This window comes from Callorhinus ursinus, unplaced genomic scaffold (genome assembly GCF_003265705.2).
Source record: "Callorhinus ursinus isolate GAN/ISIS: 27379988/994484 unplaced genomic scaffold, GSC_fseal_2.0 scaffold8, whole genome shotgun sequence".
Classification (NCBI taxonomy): domain Eukaryota; kingdom Metazoa; phylum Chordata; class Mammalia; order Carnivora; family Otariidae; genus Callorhinus; species Callorhinus ursinus.
Window position 1 is genome coordinate 64,652,465 of NW_027397070.1, and position 5,471 is coordinate 64,657,935.

Sequence of the window (5,471 nt, forward strand, 5' to 3'; positions counted from 1 at the left end):
CTTGTTCCAGTCTTTAATAAAATTCTTCTAAAGTTTAACCAGTAAGCAGGATGTTAGATGAAAGTTTTGGTAGATAAGCTTTATCGGTTAGAAAAGGTCCTACCATTCTTCAACCTTAAGCTCTTTACTGTATGTGTTGAATGGTGTTTGGTGCCTTTTCTATTGAAATGATCTATACCTGTGGTGAAGCACATCCTGCAGGTTGCCTACCCAGCACTCATCTCCCTTTTCTTCCTTGTGGCAGAATGCTCACTTTTGCCTGGCTCTACCTCTAACCTCTTTATGTAACTGAGAATAAGGATGACCCAGCTGTTGGATAAAGCCTGATTTCTCCAAGGCAGTGCTTGGTTTGGGGTGGCCACATGCCTCAGTTCTGGCACATGAGACCTCCGTTGGGTTTTTTTTAGAGCTCGAAAGAACTCGGCTATTATTTCTTCAAATATTATCTTTCATTCTCTTTATTTTCTTTGCGTGTTTCTTTTTTCTTTTTTTATTCCAACCAAAGGGGAAAGAGCAGTGCAGCATGCTTGCAAGGCAGTACCATCTAAACGAGGTGAGAGTAACAAGATGGGAATTCCCACACCCAGAGATGGTTATGCCTAGAGGGAGGGGAGAGTGGGAATGGGTTGGTGGCCATTCATGAAAGGATTATCCAGATTTTTACAGCACGAGCATTTGTTCCAGCTGACATGAAGAGCTCCCGACAACCCCCCACATCCACCGCCCCTGGTTAAGGGGAAAATGACATCTAACCTCTGGGAGAATGGTAATCAGGGTAGGAGCTGGGGCAGTGCCCTAAAGGGATAAGCAGTAGAGGGAGGAATAAGGAGTCCATATATAAGCAGAGGACTCCTACCCACTGGACACCCAGCCAAACTTTTTATCCCTGGAAAGGAGAAGAAATATGCCCATGGAAGTTCTGCCCATCCCCCAGGTAGATTCCAAAAGCAGGACACCTGAAACTCTTGTAGGGGAGCATCACTTCCTAGATGAACTCACAGAAAGGAATCACAGGAGGATGGAAGAACACACACAGCAGAAAAGAGAGGCAACAAACAGAAGAACTTACATCTGAGGGATTAGAGCTATCAGAGTAGTCAGATAGGTATTTAAAACAAGCATATTTGATATGCCCACAGAAAGTAAGATAATGTTTTATGGCAATGACACAAGCATAAGTGGTTATTTAAAAAAAATCATCTCCTGGAGATGCAGTACTGTAGGGATACATGCACAGCCTCTGGAATCAGGTTGCCTGGATCTACATCAGCCATTTGTCAGGTCTGTAACCTTGGGCAAGTCACTCACCTTCTCTGTGCTGTGAGTTTGTAAGATGGGGATAATAATATCCCATCTATTCCACAGAGTTTTCACAAGGATTAAATAGCCAATATTTGTAAATTGTTTAGAATAGCACCTGACATACAGTTAAGTACCCAATTAATGTTTGTTCTTATTATCTTGGAAACAAAAATAATGCAATTTTGAAATAAAAGGCTCTGTAGGTACGTTGAATAGCCTGGAAGCCTAGAAGTTATCTGGGACCCTTCCTAAATGCGCCAGAGATGGGTAGAAAGGTGGAAAGTGTGAAGTTAAGAGATGTGGAGGGTAAATTTACACTTACCAGGATCTACATCAGAAGAATTCCAGCAGCAGAGAAAAGAGAATAAAAGGGAGGAAATATCTGAATGAATAACTGAGAAATTCCCAGAACTAAGAAGATTGGTGTTATCAGAATAGAATAAATAAGGGGAAAGATAGCTAAACACACCATAATTAAATGTCAAGGATAAAAGTTTTTAAAAATTCTGTCAACAAGAAAAAAGATCAGAGAATTCAAAGCACACAAATTTCTCACTGACTACGATACAAATGTCTCCATAATGCATTTGAATTAGAATTATATATCCAGCTAAACTATCATTCAAATGTGGAGATGAAATGTGAGCTACCCTCACTCCCCAGACCCTATCTGGCACATAGAGGCAGCTCTTTAGTAGGACAGGAAAAACTCCGGAAGAAATAAATGAGATACAAGCCACAATGGAAGATCATCAACAGCAATAATAACGACAATGTTGTCTAAAAGTAGTTTTACCTTTTTTTCTTAAAATATGGAAATAAAATTCTAGACATTAACATGGAGTGGAAATGGGGTCAAAAGAATGAAGCAACGTAAGTAAATTCCAAGGCTTTTTTTTCCCTTTTTTTCCTCTTTTTCTTTTTTTTTAAATTAAGTAATCTCTACCCACAACATGGAGTTCGAACTCACAACCCTAAGATCAAGAGTTGCATGCTCCATGAGCCAGCCAGGCACCGTGCCCCCAACAAGGTTCTTTTCTTTAAGGGGAGAATAAATAAACTGATTAACTTTAGATGTTATGTTATGAAAAACATGCCTTTAAATGTAAGTTTAGGGCAACTAATAGAAGGTTAAAAACAGGATGTAAAGAGCTATCTGTTTTTGGATAGACAAGATGAAGTAGATGGTCTGAACAATATTTCAGCTGAAAACAATGAAAATTCTAGATAAAACATGTCTCAAAGATCTTTTTAAATGCATCACTGAACTGAAAGAAAGTAATAAATCAGAGGCCAAAGCAAGTGAGAGCAGAAACCCAAAGAAGTAATGGACCAACAAAGCAGTTTACACCCTGGGGACCTGTGCTAAAGCCTGGTGACCCTGAGCTTCCAATTTACTTTTGGACACTTCTTAGACAGCAGTACACTTCATAAATGTTTATTTACTGTTACATCTTATATGTTTTTCTCCATCCTGGTTTCACTTCTTGATGGAGTGATTCCTCTAAGAACAGTTTTATGGAGGCATCTGTATGGTAAATTTCCACGGATGTGCTGCCCAATATGTAGACACTATTCACATGTGGTTACTGGGCACTTGGAAGTGTGGCTAGTCTATACTGAGATGTGCTGTGATATGAAGTACACACTGGATTTCAAAGACTCAATACACACAAGTACATACACACACAAACACACAGAATGCAGTGTTACCCTTGCCCCCAAATAGACCAGCTTCCTTCACTGAACTTTGCAAGTGTTTGCTCTTAATCTTTGTCAACAAAGAGTCATGAATTTCTTGGGACTCTGTGTGTGTGATATGCAAGCGGATGGGCTCTGAGTAGGGCCTGAGAGGCTTTTCTAAGAGCAGAAACATGAGCTGTCACCTGTAGGCATTACATTATTCAAAAATTGCACAGAATGCTTTTTACTGACTCTCCAGTTCTGGGATATCTTCTGGATAATTGAGGCTGCTCAAGGGAGCTCTGGGCAGGGGGGATGTCACAGACCCTCTCCATAAAAAAAGGACATAACTTTTACATTTAATAAAAAAGTTGTGATCAGGATAAATAGAGGGGAACTTGGGTACTAACCACAGCTGGACTGCCTCATGAGTAGTACAGGTTTTCTTCCTCATCTACCTTCTTATTTTTGTTTTTATTCCATTTTTCCATTCGCTGTGCTTCCACTCAATCAAATATTCCACCCATTGCAAATAAAGAAAAAAACAAACTAAAAAGTTTCTTCAATGACTCAAAACACCATTTGGTCACATTAGGAAAACTTCTTTCCCAGTCAGAGGAGAGTGATCCATCAGATCAGCTCTTTCTTTGATGAATTCAGAGAAAGTAGCCCAGAGAGTCACCTGGAAGGAACATCAAGGACCAATGGGGTTTGTTTGACTCCACTGAAGACCTGGGATGAATGCCAGAAGGAGTAAGTGTGGGGCTGGGTTGGTGTGTTGGTTAATTTTATGTGTCAACTTGATTGGGACAAGGGATGCCCAGAGGGCTATTTAAATATTATTTCTGAGTGTGTCTTGAGGATGTTTCCTGAAGAGATTAACATTTGAATTGGTGAGGTGCATAAAGAAGTTGGTCCTGCCCCATGTGAGTGGGCATCATTTAATCTGTTGAGGATGTGAATAGACCAAAAAGGTGATGAAGGTTGAATTCGTTCTCTGCCTGACAGCTTGAGCTGAGACACTGGTCTCCTGACCTCAGGTCTTCAGACCTGGACTAGAATCTACACCACTGGCTCTCTGGCTCACAAGCCTTCAAACTATGTCTCTATCTTTCCTGGGTCTCCAGCTTGCAAACTGCAGCTCATGGGACTTCTTAGCGCCATAATTGTGTGAGCCAATTCCTCAAAATAAATCTCTTTATCTATCTCTCTGTGTGTTTCTATGTCCCTATGTCCCTATCTCTCTATCTCTCTATCTCTCTATCTATCGTCTATCATCTATCTATCAATCATCATCTCCTATTGGTTCTGTCTCTCTGAGAACCTTGGCTAACACAGATGTAACATTGTGGGGTGGGAGTGGGAGACAGTGGTTCAACACTCAGGTGTACTTGGGCAGGAGGCATGCTGGGATCTGGAAATGTAGACCTGCAAGGATGGTAGCTGAGACCAAGCCAGATGTTTCCCATAGGTGAGGCCACCAGGTGGTACACTGAACAGATGCAATGAAATGGAGTTGGAAGATCAGCCAAGATTACACTAGAGTCATAAACACGGATTCTAAGCACGTTATTATTAAAGGGTGTAACTGCAGAGAGGACTTCCTGGAAGGTTCATTAACTTTGGCAAAGTGGAATAAAAATAGCAACATTATTTATTTGCATTGCTGGGAAACAAGCTGGAGATTGCAATCTGAGATTGGAAGTTAGGCATCAGGGTCCTGGAATTGTCTGCAAAGTTGTGTTTATATGGAAATACATGACTTTCTTTTAGAGTGAGTGTCCCAAACCCTAAAAATTACCAATTATGTGATCTATTTTTTGATAGCTAACTTTTTCCCTCTCCTTTATGACAACTTAGAAATATCATTTTAGGGTCGACATTTTAGGTCGACTGGTCGACTAAAAATATCATTTTTAGTCATTAAGTGTCTGCCTTGGGCTCAGGTCATGGTCCCAAGGTCCTGGGATCAGGCCCCACATCGGGCTCCCTGCTCAGCGGGAGGCCTGCTTCTCCCTCTCCCACTCCCCCTGCTTGTGTTCCTGCTCTCACTATCTCTCTCTCTGTCAAATAAATAAATAAAATCTTAAAAAAAAAAGAAATATCATTTTTTTGGGGGAAAAAGTATCTCCTTCCAGAGTATGACATGTGTCCTTGAGTTTGTAAAGAAAGTAGATATAAACAAACCTTCTCTTACTGACTATATTAGGTTAAGTGATTGACCTTATTATGATTTGGAAATGTTCATAAGGAGTCCTTCACCCAGGCTGATCTCCCCTAATAGTTAAAGACTGTACTCCCCCCAGCCCTGGGCCTTTTTAATTCTGTTTACTTTCCAAGCATTGATTTGCTTTCACTTTTCTTCCTGTGAGCCACTACTTTCTGATGGTTTCTATGTATCTTAATTTTTCTAATCTTTTGTCTGATTTTGCATGATGTTGTTGGATAAGGATGACAAAGGCTGTGTAACAGCCGTTTGTCTTAAA